The sequence below is a fragment of the Lissotriton vulgaris genome, chromosome 8 (genome assembly GCF_964263255.1).
Source record: "Lissotriton vulgaris chromosome 8, aLisVul1.2, whole genome shotgun sequence".
In the NCBI taxonomy this organism is placed as follows: Eukaryota; Metazoa; Chordata; class Amphibia; order Caudata; family Salamandridae; genus Lissotriton; species Lissotriton vulgaris.
In genome coordinates this window covers 1,147,719,235-1,147,738,520 of record NC_141696.1, presented here as the reverse complement: position 1 = coordinate 1,147,738,520, position 19,286 = coordinate 1,147,719,235, and the positions used below count along the sequence as shown (strand labels likewise).

Here is a 19,286-nt window from a genome sequence, read left to right as displayed (position 1 = left end):
CATAATATCACTAAACATCGGAAAAAAATGATTATGAAGTAAGGTGAGAGAATCCTGGAAAGGCTCCATCTAATACAGAAACAATTAAGAATCTCCAAAGTAGTATTGGATCTGTGGCATATTTTTTTAAAGAATGCGGAAAGGGGACATGTGGCCATAGTTCTGGTGGAAGAGGTCTGAGTGGTAGTACACTGTAGCTCCACCAAAGTTAAAGAGATATGTAGATCAATAATTAGGTCATCTCCTCGTACATTTGCCCTCCATTAAACTTTATGCAAGATACTGCATTGTATTGTAGCTCAATATATCACAGTCTGCCTGTCCGGCTTGTCATATATTATGGGATAAGTGTGAAATGTACAGCTAGCTACCTCCTGATTAAGTAGGGTCTGTGATGGCAAAGCCTAGGTTTCAGGACTACTGAAACTAACGAAAGCCTCTGCACAATGTCTTACCTGTCTGCCACTTCTATAACGAGTCAAAAATATTTTCCTGAAATACATTACAAAAACGGCTTTAATAAGAAACAGTAAAGAGATGATTACTTTCATCATTTTATATCGGTGTACGAAAATAACAAATTTAGGTATGTTTTTTACAAGAAGCCAGGAGCATAAGAAACTAGATATCAGTGCAAGTGCAGAAGCAGTCAGTCCCTAACAAAATGAGAATGGAACATGAAATAAAGGAGGAGGAGAAGGGACTCTGACCCACGTATTGACAAAAAAAGTGAATTAAATGAAAAAAATATGATTTTCTTGCTGGGAAGAGACATAAAGCACATATGAATGACCCTTCATATTTGTTGCGTGTACCCCACCCTTTTTCTCTTGTCTCTGTTTATATTTTATATTCCCAAAAATTACAGAAACTCACAGATCAAAAGTCACCTTTACATAAACATTCTTATGCCCTTCCATGTTCTTTAAGTGACACACATTTTCAGGTTGTCAAGAAAAAACTGTGTGCTTGTAGCATCTTTAAGGTGCAGTCATTATTTCTGTATTTGTGAACTGCTTGGCACAAGTCTGAGTAGGCAGCAGCTGGACTGTGCCTTCATTTCATTTTACTCTAAGTATATTTTTGAATTACTTTATTGATTTGTATACCGTGTTGTCTATATTATGAAAGAAGATTGTCCGTGTGAATGCTCTGTGTAATTTTACTCAGGACATTCATTCAGGAAACCATCCTTTCACCCGTACAAGGAGACTTCAGCGAAGGACGCTCAGTCATAGACCAGATTTCACGTCCTGTACATAATACACAAATGTAGTACAGCGATAAAAATGCCCGTGTGTCGCATTGTTAGATTCCTCATCAGCATTCGATTTGATCTCAAGAAATCGCCTATGAGAAATACTGTCATTTCTGGACGTTGATCAAGGGTTTTTGGCCCTAATTCAACTCCTCTACACAGAAACCAAGTCTCAGATGAGACTAAATCAAAAAGGCAACATCAGCCAAAAACTATATATCAGCAAAGGGGTCAAGCAAGGATGCCTTTTGGCTCCACATTTGCTTTCCCTCTGTCCAAACAACCTATCTCAGGAAGTTTGTAAAGCTGTTGATGACATCCCAGCAATAAATTGCTTCAAGATCTAAGCCCTTATTTGTGCCATTGACTCAGTTCGGATATCCAAAACCCTCAGAACACCTGTCAGCTCCAATCACATCCATGGAAGGATACTGCAAAGCCAACAACCGAGGAATTATCACAAAAAAAGAAGAATCTTGACTTTCATGACAATACGCAAATAGAAGTACTCATTCTTAATAAAGAATGGATTTAGCTACCATTGGTGCTGCAGGTTCATTGACACCAGGGCCTGGAATCCTGAGGGACATATTGAACCCTGATAATGATTGTGTTTACTACCCTAACAGCAGTCAAAGGGTCAATTTTCCTTGTTTGTACCAAGGCCGATGGCATCCTTGCTACACTACTTTCATAAAGGATACAAGCATGGATGAAGTTAAATCTTTCCCAAAACTGGGGGTATCACTTGACAGAACATTAAAATGGAAAACTTACATTCAAACCCCAATAGGAAAATCTGAAGATGCTGCCAATACCATCCTGAGGATGGTTCACAAACAAGATCCTCACTTTTCAAACTACATCGACAAAGTTTTCCAAGCAGAAATTTAAAACCACGTTTAACACAGAGCCGAGCTATGGGGTCTAGATAAGTTAAAAAGCCGAGTAGGTTGCCATGAGAGAACATTCTGGGAATGAATACTCAAGTTACCATCAAGTTTCGCAACAGCTGCCCTAGTATCAGTCATCGGTTGTCTCTCAACTTAAGCTAGGTGCCAGATGGCCCTATAAAATATGGACTGAAAAGATTGGGAATGCTGGGCAACAACATGGTCAACTGGGCACAGTAAGAAAACCTCCCGTTTAAATCATAATTAGGGCTCCCGGGTTTTATGGTATTTATTTTGTGGCCATTTCCGTCTGTATTTATCCATATTTATTTTTCAGCTATTTTCTCTGTATTTACCCATATTTATTTTGTATTTTGCGTATAAATTAAGTTGTAAAACTACTTTTCCATATCTATATAACTGGTAGAACGTGCATTCATACTTTGATGTCTGTTGCGTTTTAGCTATTTAAGCTGCCAAATATTACATAACAGTACATCTATATGTAAATACTAGTATTATACCATACATTTCTTATATAAAGAGATTTCATCCTGTTTTTTAATTAACCATGTTGTTCATCTGCTCAGCTGCTGGGTTATAATTCATGAAAGACAGCACGGAGAGTCACTTAAAAGAAGCACAATTTTCTGTAGCCACTTTTAAAAATAAATACAGACAGAAAACACATTATTTTCTGTCTGTATTTATCTGTAAAATCCGTAAAAATGGAAAACAGGGAGCCTTAATCATAATACGTAACATAATGGGAAAAGGGAGCCAAGAGACTTAGTCTGACATTGACACTCGCATCACCAAATATTGAGTTGCTCCAATATTGAGTTACTGAAAAAAGAAGATGAACTTCATTGTCAACAAACAAATTCTCTAATATAAATATGAACCATACATCTGAAGCTCTCAAAAAATGACGAAGAGCCATGCTGGTTTGTATGGCCCCTCAAAAAACACTCAATAATACCTTTTCTTGCATTCAAAATACAGAGAGAGGAGACTCTTTGTTCTGGGAGAGAAGGATGCGGGTAGCTGAATGACATCATGAATAAAGAAACCTTGCAGTCCCAGATAAATGCTGGTGTGGACAAGAGAGGACATGAAGCATTTGATGCTGAACAGCAACCTGTACAACACGGTGAGGTGTAACACAATAGCCAAGCTCTTACTTAGAGAACAGCTTTAAAAAAGACAAACAACTATACTTCATCCTTATTGACCCATCAGGCACAAGACAAAACTAACCGGTTTATACCTGAGGAAAAGCTGGGACATTCATACAACACTCTTAAAACGTTAAAATCCTGCCAAGAAACATAAGAACTTTCAGGCACATGCATCAAGCGATTTAGGAATCGCAAACGGTGCGAATCACAAAATTCGGCCGTTTGCGATTCCCAAATCACTATTTGGGATGCATTATCCTAAAAGTGAAGAAATCGCTATATTTGCGATTTTTTAAAGTGCGATTGCTTTTAAGGAATCGCAATTTTGCGATTCCTTAAAAGCAATGCATGAAACTGAAAAAAATTGCGATTTCGCAATTAGAGAGAAAAAATTACCATGAGGTTGGACCTCATGGTAATTTTGCGAAATGTTAGAAATATGCAATTTTGTGCATTTTTTTACCTTTCATGTTGTGCATACACATGCCCTTAGGGCATGTGTATACACAACATATGTGCATTGTTTGATTTCAGGGGTGCAACAGGGTGACCTTTGGACACCCCTGCACCCTTGAAATCGCAATCTCAATTTGCGATTAGCTAATTGCGAATCGCAAATTGAGATTGTCTTCCCATTCATTCCTATGGGCTTCTAGGCCCATAGGAATGAATGGGAAGGGATTCCTTAATTGCGATTCGCAAAATGCTAATCGCAATTAAGGAATTTTAAGAAATCGCAATTTATTTAGCGATTTCTTAATGCATAGGCATTTGCAATTCCTTAATTGCGATTCCTTAAAAATCACAATTAAGGAATCGCAAATGCCGAGATTGATGCATGTACCTGTTTATTCTTCCTGTTAAAGAACTTTTTAAGGATAAAAGCAGAAACATAACATGTTTCCTTACTTAACAAACCTATGTTAGAATAGCAATTGGCTGTATATTTATCTTAAATTTGAAATAATATATATTTTTTCTTTTCCTTAGTTCGATTAATTTGAAGGAAAAAAGGACCTTCCATAAATTTTTATTCCAATTCTGGGAATTCACGAGTGTCAACCAGAGCTGCAGAGAGTGTGTGATGCCATCACAGAATTTTAGCCTAATTAGATGGAGGGTAAAGATGCTGGCGGTAGTTGTGACAAGTGAGGAGAGTAGCTATTCCATCATGTCTTTTGAAGAGCCTTCATCGAGTTCCACTGTTATCCTTTTCGATAATCAGAACAAACGCCACCAAAATTAGATTTAAACCCCACCAGGGCCTCGACTTATATTAGTAATAAAAGGGGTACCTAACTTCTGAAATATTGACTAGATTTGTAAATGTGGTTCTGTGATGTGGGAGGGGAAGGCGCTATAATCACAGGATAACAGTTGAACCACCCACATCTTGATTAAAGAACCAATAATAGAAGGTCCTTAACAAATGGTGATAAATGAGGCAGCCCGTTGGATAGTAAGCCGGCAGACTGATTATTATTACAGAAAGATGGAACAAATGAGAACCATGGTGTAATGGCAGAAGCAGTGGCGTAACACGAAAGGATAGGGCCCCCTACAGAATGTGGAAAGAGGCCCACAAGTCTCCCATATCTCACAGATGGTTATTGGCCTTGGGCTAAATGGGGGGGCTAAATGGGGGCCCCTGAGGGGTTGGGGTGCCCCATTGCAGCTCAGGGGCTGCAGGGGCCTGTGTTACACCCCTGGACCGAAGAAGTATTATTCAGGCTCATCAATGCCTGTTCAAGTGAAATGTTATGCTTTTGAAAAGATGGGATGTTGTCAGAAATATGAATGAACAGATTATTACACTGTACAATATAATAACGTTTCTAAATACACACAGAATGCTATAGACCCGAGCCATGGTGAAGACAGTTATTTTTTATCAATTAGTTTGTACTTACTATTTGTTATGCAATAATGACTCTGTCCACTTCACAGGGTACATAGAAAAAACTAAAAGGGTGTAGACGCCATACTGAGTTATAAAATGTTGAAGAGGAGTTACGGTTCTGCACATTTTCTCTGCTATTCAACGAGGTACTATGTGTTTCCTATCAAAAGAATACAGGACGACTTAGCTTGCATGTCATACTGGCATTGTCTAGGAGCAGAAAAGGGGGCCATAGTGCGGTACTAAGTAGTGGTGTTTCTATGAGTGGAGGGGTACCCGATGTAGCCGAAGCCCCCCCTGCAATTGTCCTGCCCCCCTCGCAACCCATCACCCAGCGATGGATGCAGTCAGCAAAACCAGACACCTGCATCTCAGCCTAGGATAAGTGATGCTGTTCCTGTTTGCATTTCACGTTACTTACTCTTGAATTCACTAAGAGTATTTAATGTTTCCAGGAACTGTTTCTGTGGTGTTTAATGCAACATGTTACTTATGCATAACATGCACTGTAAACATCTTCATATGTTTGTATGAGTTCAGACTGTGGTGGGTGGCTATTTATAACAGGCCATGCTTGAGAGCTGTGGAGTTTAGTCCCAAAGCAGTGCGAATTTCTTTGTGTCTGCCAGTGGGTCATCAAGGGGTTCAGAATAAATGCTCCTGCAAACCTTGCAGAGCCCGTACAGTAATAGTCAGATATACCAATTTTAGATGTGATACTGTGTGAAAGTGTGTGAAGGAGGTACACAGCTGTCCAAATATTGACATGGCAAAATTTAACAAAAAAAGTGAGTGCTTACAGATGGGTGGGTATATTCTGTCTGAGGAGGTCAGGAGAAAGAGATGCAGGGAAGTATGTGCAGGAGAGAGTGAAAAGAGAGTAATGAAGAGGAAAGAGGTGAGGAAAGAGATGAATTGTGAGATATGCAGGTGGAGGCTTTCAGAACGATATCAAGAGAAAAAAAAAAGAGCATGCAGGTCTCACCAAGAGACCGCAAAAGAAAGTGGTGTGGCAACAATTTAAGTGACTAAGAGACACACTGAAGACCACTAGACCTTAGTAATGTTTAATTTATAGTCTGCTTAAAATTTTTAAATTACTTTGTTTGTGTTTATGTTTATATATGTGCATAGACTTCATGATTGCCTGTTGTAATGGGCACCAACACTGTTATATGTGGTCCCTTGTGTGCCTCCCTCCAATAAAATCTCTTCTAGAAACACCACTGGCACTAAGAAACAGGCATCTAGATGCTAAATACATGCATAGACAAAAGATGCACTTGGAACTTTACATGATGTTACAAATCCACTTTGTAATTTCCATTAATGCACGTTTTGGAGAAAAAAAAATTGTCCTTCTTTCCCTTTCCTTATAACTTGGCGAACTTTCTAACTCCTCACTCCATAACAACGTTTAATGTTTTTTTTTACTTTAATCTCTGCTGGTAAAGGCTTGACTAACCAAATGCCTAATGAAACACGTAAAGTGTCTGAAAAATGTTGAAATACATCAGCATGGTCTTTTCATGCATTATCAGCCTATCAAGATTTAACAGCGGTGTGTGTAGTATGGCTTGTAACATGCTTCATAAAATCTCAGGAAAATCCTAATAATATTTTGTCAGACTGAAGAATGCAAAGCTTTGTAACATTTTTTTTCGAATGTTAAATGCATTCTCCATCATAAAATGCACAACATATAAATAGTAATATTAGCCATGCTATTCCAACGTCTTCATTCTTCTATTCCAATAGGAAAAAATACATATATTACTCTAAGTATCAACTCAAACACTGAAATGTGATAAAACTAATATTGTCCACACATTAATATTGTTTAGCACAAATCAATGTTGCTACCATTTCCCTTTGCCTTAATTTAAATGTAATAACTTTTTTTATCGATGTTCTATGGTGAACAATCCACTGCATTCCCACCATGCAGGATCTATTGTGTCCACACTGCCTCTACCACAATCAGTCACAGAAATTTTTATTTCCTTATTATTTACTTAAATAAACTTACTTCAACTGATTCTACGCCTCAACCAACAACGACTTTTTGATGTTGTCTCCTCTACATGTATTTGTGGTACTCCTTTGAGGCTGGTATTAAGGTAACAGGCATTGGATATGTATAGTGACTGCTTCTGTATAATTTTCATAACTCAGTCAAAAGCACCTCCTTCATTCCTGATTTTACTGTGACACGTGTGGCGCTCTCTGGTGTCAAAAGAAAGAGAAAATATACACATTTGCCAGGGCTTTGGCGTAACGCAAAAGGATAGGGCCTCAGTGCAAAATATCCTACTGGCTTTGGGCTGACTGGAGGCCCCCTAAAAAGTTGGGGCACCTGAAGGGTTGCCACCCCCACCCCCCCCCCACACCCCACCCCCTGCACACTGGTTTCATATGATGCTTTCCACAATGTGCCACAAACGCCAACTATAACTCGAACCATTTGTAAAAATGCATGGCCCAGTAATGAAGTGGCTGAAGGCATACATCAGGAGTGGTCCTTCAGTAACCAAGGGCAGCTTGTTATTGAAGTTAACATCTACTCTTTTTGGGGAATTTTGTTTGTGATATTCAGTAGGTTGCTGCTAAAGTAGCTGCCTCTAATGTTCCCTGTTCTGTCATCTAGTTTAATATTTAGTTTAATTTCTTAAAGTTCAAGCTCATGGCGGACTTATCCAGCTTCTACTTACCACTAATCACACAATAATATAAGTAGCAGAACATACATATAACAATACATTAAACACAATTGTAATTAGCAAATACCGTGGTATGGTTAAATATCACCTTTTCATAGCAATAAGCAGTGACAAAGAAAACAAGCATTTACAATGCAATGGTATCGGCTTTGTTAAAGTTAGAGCTATTGGCATTGCAAATGGCATTTCTTTCATTTTTCATTTTTTTTAAAACATAAATAAATGGTATTGTCATTTACAATGGCAATAGGTGAGCATTAGAGAGTAGTAGAGAGTATTAGCGAACACAGAGCCACACACACACACACAGAGCCACGCACACACACACAAACACACAGAGAGCCACACACACACACAGAGCCACACACACACACAGAGCCACTCACACACACATAGCCACACACACACACAGACACACACACCACCAGAGCCACACACACACAGAGCCACACACACAGACAGAGCCACACACACACACAGAGCCACACACACACACACAGAGACAAACACACACACACACAGAGACACACACACAGACACACACACAGACAGAGCCACACACACACACAGACAGAGCCACACGCATACACACACAGCCACGCACACACACACACACACACACACACACACACAGAGCCACACACACAGAGCCACACCCACACAGATACACACACACACACAGAGCCCCACACACACACACAGAGCCGCACACACACACACAGACAGCGCCACACACACACACACACAGAGCCACACACACACACACACACACATAGAGCCACACACACACAGACAGAGCCACACACACACACACACAGACAGAGCCACACACACACACAGAGACAGAGCCACACACATACACACACACACACACAGACAGAGGCCCACACACACGCAGAGATCCACCCACACATACACACACAGACAGAGCCACACACACACAGACAGGCAGAGACACGCACACACACAGACAGAGCCACACACACACACACAGACAGACCCACACACACACACAGAGCCACACACACACAGACAGAACCACACACACACAGAGACAGAGCCACACACACACATAGACAGAGCCACACACACAGAGAGAGAGCCACACACACACAGACAGAGCCACACACACAGACAGAGACACACACACACACACAGACCACACACAAACACACAGAGCCCAACACACACAGAGCCCCCCACACACACACAGAGCCACACACACACACAGAGCCACACAAACACACACAGAGCCACACACACACACACAGAGCCACACACACACAGAGCCACACACAGAGAGCCACACAGAGCCCAACACACACACACACACACACAGAGCCACACACGCAGAGAGCCACAAACACACAAAGCCACACACACACAGGGCTCTCTGCCCAGTAACGCCCCAGGGAACAGAGGCAAGAAAAAACGATGAGAAGCAGGGTACAGAGGCAAGAAAAAACGATGACAAGCAGAGAACAGAGGCAAAAAAAAATGATGACAAGCAAAGAACAGACATTCGAGCCGTGGACGTGTATACATTAGGTTCCAAGCGGGGAGTCCACTAGGAAGAAATTATCCAAGTCGTGAAGAATACCCCTGCACTAGTGCCCAGGGAACATTACCCTTGTGTTATGAAAATTGGTAGGTGCTGGAAATTCCAAGTATAACCTACTACTGGGTAAAACCGTGAGTTTACCTGCGTTCATATATATTTTCCCAAGGTTAGGATACGCCTTAGGGTGCGTAGACCGCCTGGGAATTTTTTCTTTTCTTCTTTCTTCTTGTTTGGTCCTGATGAAAGCTTTGCGGAATAGAGCACTTTAAAAGCAAAAACATGTTGACCTCTTAAAGCACTAAGCACATACTTGACTCAAATTGATGGCAATTAATGTCCGAATCACTATTTTTAACACCTTGGCTGCTAGGGGTTTTCCCCTCCTGTGCTGATGATTATCGAGCCTCATTGTTCATGACGAGCTCAGCTCGTCATAAGCACAGCTCAACCGTGCCTCATGACGAGCTGAGCTCGTCATGAGCAGCGAAGGGGTTAATAATGGTAATCTGACTCTTTATTAAATTCACTTCTGAGTACAGCCTACCATTTTTTAATCCCACTTCTTACACTTTTTTACCTAACGTTTAGTTGAAATCTGCTCCGCTGCAACTCAGAAGTAGTAGCAGTCCAGGGATACACTCCGTCTCCCTCGCAAAACCCTATGATGAAGTATGTCATCAAATATGTTGATGAGTGAGGGTTTTACTTTTAAATAGTAATTATTTCAACTAAACTTTGTTTCCTTTGTCTTGGTTGTATGCAATTCAATTGCACCTAAAACGATAGTTGCAGTCCATTGTAGTACGTGTACACTTAAAGTACTGGAATTTTTTATTCCTTTATAGCCTCTTGTTCACTCCTTTGTTGTTATTGATATTGTTATTGGGGAATAGGAGTGTCCTTTATCCCTACCTCTCTTGTTGTTATTGATAAGCAAAGAACAGAGGGATAAAAAAATGATGATAAGCAGAGAACAGAGGCAAGAAAAAAGATGACAAGCAGAGAACAGAGGCAAGAAAAAACGATGACGAGCAAGGAACAGAGGAAAGAAAAAACGATGATAAGCAAAGAACAGAGGCAAGAAAAAACGATGAGAAGCAGAGAACAGAGGCAAGAAAAAACTATGACAAACAGAGCACAGAGGCAAGAAAAAACAATGACAAGCAAGGAACCGAGGCAAGAAAAAACGATGACAAGCAGAGAACAGAGGCAAGAAAAAACGATGACAAACAGAGAAACAGAGGCAAGAAAAAACGATGACAAGCAGGGAACAGAGGCAAGAAAATCGAGCACATGCAGGTAACAGAGGCAAGAAAAAACGATGACAAGCAGGGAACAGAGGCAAGAAAATCAAGCACAAGCAGGGAACAGAGGCAAGAAAAAACGATGACAAGCAGGGAACTGAGGCAAGAAAAAACGATGACAAGAAGGGAACAGAAGCAAGAAACTAGCGCTTACTAAAAGCTTTTCACTACACAAAAGCCAGAACAATTGGCTTTGCTAATGCTTGCTCATTTAGTTGGTGACTGTTGTGTCGCCCAGTACGTGATTTTTGGGGAGATGAATAAATCTAATTTAATAATGCACGTTTCAGTAAGCGATCTCGGAGTCAGACTTCGATTTAAATGGACTAGCCGTGGACAGTGGCTCGCACTCTGTGGTCACAGAAGAATAAACAGGGACACACAATTACATTAAATAATGAATGGCGCTAATTAAGGCGGCCGAGTAGGCCGATATCGCGCTGTTCTCTCCTGGATGCGGGGGGGAAGCGGGGCAAAGGGACAGCACCCCAGAACGGAGCCTCGCTGACAGACCTCGCTTGCCTCCGCGGTCCTGTGCTGTGGAACCACATCCAACCGCACTACAGCAGGTCTGGACTTCTGAGCCCACCTGGAGGCATCCGGGCATGAAGAGCCACTGAACACCCCCTCGCCCCTCATCCCCTCTCGAATGGGGAACGTCACTTGTGGCGCAGAAGACAAAAACATTGTACCCTCATACACTCCTCAGTGTGATTCACACATAGTAGGAGGCGGTGGGGGGAGGTAGTATTAGTATTCAGTTAACTCCTGTTTCTCCAACTTGCAATGCACCAATATCTACTGTGACCTACACTTCAAGAGCTCGAATCCGGGCATGGCCTAATCAGCATGCCATTCTTCCGGAGTCAGCGCATCGAGCACCATTAAATAAAGGATTCCGAATGTACTTGGGCGGTGTACAGTGTTCAGGAATATCTTGCCTCATGAGAAGGAGGGGGGCACGCTTCCTCGCCGAGCAGCCCCACCAACCCCCGCCAATGCTGCAGCAGGCAGCGTCTGGCTTGAGGCTCAGACGAGTTGTGCTGCTGAGGGACCTGAGCCTGTGAAATAACTGTGTCAGACAGGCAGAGTGCGCGGCTCAAAGATTGCAGAGGGGCAGATATGAATGGTGGACACCCCACCCCAAAGTTGGCATAATCTATGGAGTGTCTCTTTGCGTTTGATCCGCGGACAATTACATAGTTGCAGTGGCCCACATTTCATATTACTGCATTGAAGCTCCACGTATTCCTATGAGAAGCTGCACTGCAAGAAATATTTGAATTACTGTGTCTGTAGTTAGTATGTGGTTAATGAGCATACAAGCCAACATATTAAAAGTGGAAATTGGGAGACTGTAAATAACATTGGGAGAAAACATTTTGCCTATTGCCTTACATTGAAGGAGAGGCAGTTGTAGGCAGGAGGCTGGTAAAATTTCGGGTCAGAGTTGCCTGGATGGCCAAGCCTGGTAATTTCACACTCACCTATGTACAGGGCTCTGAAGGGGTGGGGTGGGGGGAAGTTTAAGGGGTGGCAAGTTGAGGGGGAAGAGGAAAGAAAGGGAGAAAGTGATTTGGTAAAGAAAGGGGATGGAGGAGGGCTGCGGGCAGAGGGAAGGGGGAGGCGAGAGCGGGGCGGAGGAGGGCTGCGGGCAGAGGGAAGGGGGTGCGAGAGCGGGACGGAGGTAGGGCCGGACTGGCTACCGGGCAGTTGTGTGTGCTGCCGAGCTGGGGGCTAATTTCTCTGTGGTGTGGGCTTATTTTGTTGATGGGGACCTGCATGCACTTTGAAATAAAAAAAGCAAAACGAATTTGGTTTTGCACACACAGGTCCCCATCAACAAAATCATCCCCCTGCTCGGCAGGACACACAACTGCCCGGTAGCCAGTCCGGCCCTGGACGGAGGAGGGCTGCGGGCAGAGGGAAGGGGGAGGCGAGAGCGGGACGGAGGAGGGATGTGGGCAGAGGGACGGGGGGCGAGAGCAGGATGGAGGAGGGCTGCTGGCAGAGGGAAGGGGGGGCGAGAGCAGGACGGAGGAGGGTTGCGGGTAGAGGGAAGGGGTGGAGGTGAGCAGAGCCGAATTACGGCGGGAGAAGACTGGGGGCAACCATGCCCCGTACTCATATCACTCACCCGCACCCAAACTCTTTAGATATACACGGCTGATCCCCTTGTCATACGCTACACAAACAGAGCTCCTGTGGTTTGCTATTCACAAAGTCAGCCTCCTCCCTCTGCCCGTGGCTGTCAATGGGCCCTCCCCCGCACTCACCTGGAGTTGGTGTCCAGGCCTGGATCTAGCATGTCCACGGGGTGGGGATGGGGTAGTGGACATTTCTGGAAGGGGGAGCGCGGGAGGGCACTGGGGCACGGGATATCGGCGCTGCTGATCACGGGGACAAGCACTCGGGTCATGTGAGGGAGAGGATTGCCTCCCCCCCCACCTCCGGCCAGGGAGACAGGGAGAACACATGAGGAGGGAGAGCCAGACAGGACAGGAGAGAAGGAGCACGCGAGCTGGCGGGGGCGCAGGGCCAGCCTTCCGAAGGGAAGAACGATAGCGGCGGGAGGTGAAGCGGTGCAAGGGCGCTGACGATTGCAAAGGTGGGGGCGTGAGACGCCTGTGAGAGAGGAGGGAGGAGAGGGGGAAAAAACGTGGTGGCACAGGCATGCGCACCATGCTACAGCCCGGCCTTTGTAACTGTGTATGGCCTGTGTGGGGCGCACGCGCCACAAGCTATCTCACGCAAGGGGCTTAATTATTATGCTCAGTAGGGGAAAGTAGAAAGTGAATCTTCTGATGAATGCTACTATGAAAAACAAGCTGGGCCTCGAGAGACAGACACTCAGAGAGTCCCAAGAACAGAGCAAGGGGGAAAGGACCACCATGTTTCTCCGAGGCGAAGCAGAAATGCCTCGGAGAAACCACAGTCATTTTCGGGATTGAGGGGCATGTTTTTTGAGGAGAGAAAGAAAGGAAAAAACACACCTCCTAATCCCAAAAAGACGGGGCTTAAACGGACAGATGCCCCTCTCCTCCAATGGCTGGCCTCCGTTTAAGAAGCCAGCCAATGGAGAAGAGGGGCGGGTTTAAGCCTCACTCTCTAAGACATAAAGTCTCTGAGCCAGACTGTGCAAGGGCAGCCTACGCAGGCCGAGACCTAAAAAGGCCCACCTTTCAAAGGTATGTCAGAATGTTTGGATTTTGGTAGTGTTTTTTATCAATGCTCTTTCCAATGTATTTATTTTTTTAATACATTTTTTATTGCAACGTACACAGTTTACACAGCTATTCGCCTACAACCCTGGGGCCGGCAGCATATGTCATAACGATGTTAGCTCATAGAACACAGCTTTTATGCCAACTTAGTGTGGGCAAATTTTGCGAATTCGCGATCCGCAAATTTGCGGATTTGCGAATTCGCAATCCGCAAAATTTGCGAATTTGTGTGAATTTGCAGATTTTTTATTTTTGCGTGTTCGCGGGTGTTCGCGGGGAACTTTGCGTGTTCGCGGGGCGCTTTGCGTGTTCGCAGGTTTTTTTTTGCCTGGTTCATCACTACCACCCTCTCATTTTTTATGCCCTTCTGCCCTCTGTACCACTTGTTTTTGTGCCTTTCTGCCCTCTGCCCCACTCTTGTTTGTGCCCTTTTGCCCTCTGCCCCACTGGTTTCTGTGCCCTTCTGCCCTCTGCCCTCTGTCCCACTTTGTGCTCTCAGCCATAAGTCAGCTTCAACAGGAAGCACTAATAGATAAATTAAAGGAGGTGCTTGAGTTGAAGGTCAAATTAAGTTACACAGTCATTAATCACCCCAAGTTTGGGGTGATTAATGATTGTGTAACTGAATTTGAGCTTCAACTCTAGCACCTGCTTTACTTTATCTATTAGTGCTTTCCTGTTGAAGCTGACTTTTGTAACTATTTTAGAGGTTCTGGCAGCTTGCCGGCGTCATTCTAAAATAGTTACAAAAAGTCAGCTTGAACTTTTTTGGGGGAAAATCGCGAATCTCGCGAATTGCGAATTTACCGAACATCTGCAAAATACGCGAGCTGAACGGATTTTCCGCCCATGAACGCCGACATCCCAGGGGACCGGCAGCGATTTCGAACTTCATCACATTGGAATATGATAATGTAAATAGGACTTCAGTAGTTGAAACGGTGTACAATACACTCTGTGCAGAAAATTGAAGTGTATAAGCCGTAATCTATATTCGGTGAGAGGTGTTCTAGTTGTGAGCAGCAGAATTGCAATTGTTTCTCCGTGATTTGTGTACCAGTTTCTCTCTCCCAATCCGCTTTTGATGTACTTGAAATAATAGGGGATGCCTCCTGTGTTATGGTATAAATACGCGTTATCAATTTGCGAGTAGATGGGTTTGACAGTACATTTTCCAAGGCTGGCAATATTGGAGGTACTTGGGGGAAGTCAGTATATCGTGCCTTGCATGCCGCCCTAAGCTGGTAATATTACAACATATCTAAGGCTGAGGGTGTTTGTAGTTTGCACATCTGCTGAAGGGACATGAATGTGTTGTCTTGGTACAAGTCGATGCCAACATTAGGTTATGAGCCCTAGCCCTCATTGAGGTGGCCTTATCTGTTAGCGGTGCCAGAAGCGGATTGCCCCCCAGTGGCATAGATGGGGCATATAACTCTTTTTGACCCCCTCTTCGCTATATTTCTCCATGCCCAACATGATGTTTCCACAGTGTCTATTTCCAAGTGAGGTAATTTGTAAGGATGATATACCGCCACGTTAAATGGGGTAGGTGCAACTTTATCTATTTATATCGCCACGTGAGGTTGGTATGGGGTCGGGTGTGCCAGAAGTGAAGGTATTGTGCCTCTGTGCTATATGCATAGAGCCCGAAGTCTTGGTCTCCCAGGCCTCCCTGAGTAAACTGTAGAGTCAACAAGTTCCACGAAACTCGAGGTTGTCTGCCCGCCCAGACTAACTCAAGGACGCTTGTGCGGAGTTGCTTGAAAAAATGAGTGTTTACTTAGTGGCATAGGTATGTTTATATAAGAGTTTGGGCAGTATCACCATTTTGGTGATTGCAAGGCGTCCCATCATAGATAGCGGCAGATGTTTCTATCGCTGTATCTTACTTTCTATCCAATCACTTTCCCGTAATGCTGTTTTCAATTGGCAAAAAGAAAATGAATGAGTGTTTGCTGATGTGAGCACAGCGGAGCAAGGCCTTTTGCTGCCCATGGCGGTCTCAGCTTTGCCGTCCCACGGTAGCGGCCATAAGAGCGGAGGGGGTGCTGTCAAACAAATCCTGCATTTGTCACCGCATGTGGCCGTAGGTAAGAGTGGGGGGGGAGCCACCACCCCCAAAACTTGTGCCGCCGGAGGCGGAACGACCCCGCCCCCCGACTTCACCACTGGTTGAACAGCAACGAAAAAAGACAAACACATGCATGCATCACACATTCACATGTATGCTTCATGCCACTACAGCAGCCCCAGCAGGATTGAACTACAAGATATTCACATGCATAAGTCATGATTCAGTGGCTTTTTGTATTTCCAAATTCAAGATGATGATGTCAATCTTGGAGTGGTAAATTAAAAACTATAAAAAGTGCTCCAAAGAAAAGATCTTTTTTTAGAAAGGAGCAGTCAGGCAGAACATTTCAGCAGCACAGCTGATAAAAAAAGAGCTAAAAAATAATAATAAAAAAAGAATAAGATGCGGAGCAGCGGAAGAGCTGGCGTTGGAGTGGGTTGAGGGAGCCCCAACGAACAGTGAGAGTAGCAGGGGGGCAATGGAGGAGCTGGGTGGGGGGGGCTGTAGTAACTGAAAAAAAGACAGAAAAAGAGCATGACAAGGAGGAGCCTGGGAAGCAGTAGACATGCTGGGGAGACAGGGGAGCAACAGGGAGAACATGGGGACATGGGTAGTGGGGATTTGATTTTGTAAGCAACACATGAGGGAGAGATCAAGAAAAAACATGAACTCCCAAGGAGTGATGAAAGAAAAAGAAAAATTCAGTTCCCTAAATATAAGCAGTGGAAGTCCTTGTCTCAAAAACTGATAGTAATCACATTTAATGCTAAAATATAGCACAAAATAACGGATTTGCATTTTTTGCAATTATGAATTCTGTGTATTTTGCTGAAGTTTCATGCAATTACGCTGAAGCCAATTATGCAAATTTCACACACTTTGACCTTTAAGACTCAGACACTAGTACAGACGAGTGGGTTCAGACAGGACCTTCTGTATCTTGAGCATTAGTCCCTTCCCCGTAGTTCCACTGCAGCTACAGCTCAGCCTGGGGGGGTGGCGGGTAGCCGGCAAGTTGAGAGAATATGCTCCCTGCACATTAATGCCACATGCTGCACCACTGGATAGTCTCTAGGTACACAAATTGAACCATGAAGACAAAAGTTACACCTTTGTAACTAGATCAAGCATTGTAGTGTAGTTCCTATATTACCAATAGGCTCTGCGCATTGGAATAATATATCCTATAGATGTGACGTAGGAGTTAGGTTGACTAGGTCTTTATCGAATATATTAGACTTAATTGTGAGTGCCAGCTAACTCAGAGGTCACTAGAAACTTTCTCGAATACACAAGAAGGGATTCGTTTTTGACATCCGCATAAACATGACAACTTTGTTTCACCAAGAATAAAACTGATATTCAGAGTCGTGCAAACAAAAGATAGATATTTCACTCAGTCAATTGTGCATGCTTCGTTTCACCAGAGGGGCAGAGAAAAAGAGAGACGGGCGTTTTCAATAAAAGTATTTATTGAACAGTCTTCTTTCTCATGCAGAAGTTTTGAACTGCTACAATTGTAATACGGGCTGTAAAGTATAATGCGTACAGCAAGAAGAGTATTATGAAATAATACTGTAAAAGCATGGTATGGTTTCTAAGCCATAAAATACATACATAAATAACAAAGACTAAAAGTACTCTACTGGTGCTTCTAAAATACGCCTACCCCGATGTACCTAACCTAAGTCTAGTACGAGGGAAGAAGTAAGTGTGGTGCAACATAGTTTTAGTTTCTTTGCCAACAATCTATCCAAGATTTCTCTTAGGGTCTAATCAGCTCTGTACCTTGGTTTAGAATGAAGGAGGTCTGGTATCTCTGTCTCCGGACTCGATTTTCCAACACCCCACAAGGGGAGCTTGGAAACACTGGAGCTGGATTCTCAACGAGAGAAAGGCAGCCTCTCCGTCAGTGTGTCAGCTGGAGGGTCGGCTTCCTTCGGCACTTGCTGTAGCGAGATGCGTCGAGCAAGTAGATAGTCGAACTGCTCCAAACCACTGCATGTTTGCTAGGGCAAGTGTAGGCATATTTATACCTTGAAGGTGCCTGGATTGACATAAGGTCAGACATAATAATGTAACCAAAGAACGGTAGTTCTTTGAAAACGCCATGATTTCTAGGATAAATCAATATTCAAGAACGGGGATGTCCCTGACTGCTGAAGCCGAGTTTTCCAATAAATCGTTGTAGCTTTTTTGAACTAGTGGAAGTAGCCATTCCTGTATTAGGACCGCATGGGCTATGTCTAAACATGGGTATGATTTCTATGCCTATATAAGGGTAATGAGAATTATACCTATATAAGGGCATGAATTGGGAAAATTACACTAGGGTTCTAAAACGCTATACAACAGCATCATTACAGAAATGTTCTAGTAGGCATACTGAATAGGTCTGGCTCATAGTTTGATAAACAACTGGGCCCTTCTCTGTTCTAGGTAGTGGCGAAACAATAGCACCCACAGTGCAGAGGGCCCGAACTCCAGGGGGGCCCCTTACGCCACTGTGCACCGGCAGCGGGTCCCTGGCCTGAGATTTCTTGACTTGGCCCCCTCCATGTACTGTGCAGGGAGGCCTCCTCAAGTTTCATTATGCCACTGGTGCTAGGGTATAAGTTGTGATCATGATGTGCCTCATGAGTGTGTAGATCCATTCTAGCCTTCTCCAAACAAATGTAAGTGTAATTGCATTTATATAGCGCTTATTACCCCTGACGAGGTGTCATAGTGCTTTTTTGGCGAGTAGCACGCTACTCCGGGACCAATAAAGGATTAGTGTTGAATTAGTATAGCAAAATATGAAAGTAATTTAAGTGGAGGATAGGTTAGTCAGTTATTTGGATTCGGAAGGATAACGGTAGGTTAGAAGAGGAAAAAAGGTTTGTATTTATATAGCGCTTGTTAGCCCTGATGGGGTGTTGAAGCGCTTTTTTGGCGAGAATCACGCTACTCCAGAAACCCATAAAGGATTAGTGGGGAATTAGTATGGTGAAATATGAAAGTAAACAACAAACTCAATGTAGGCTTAAAGACAGCGCACAACATTCCCTGCATTCAAAAAGTAGTAATTCTGTTCGGTTGCTTGTGTTGGATTTAGTAGGAAGGATTAGCATAGATATCCATTTCTTCGCATGCTCGAGTTATAAAATTAAATGTGGTTATCTTTTG

General features: G+C 43.5%; 1 protein-coding gene across 1 annotated transcript in view; it reads right to left on the bottom strand.

The window, feature by feature from the left end:
* The window catches only part of SIAH3 (siah E3 ubiquitin protein ligase family member 3), a 434,603-nt gene that overhangs the window by 190,167 nt on the left and 225,150 nt on the right, over window positions 1–19,286 (bottom strand). The gene's annotated exons all lie outside the window — the stretch shown is intronic.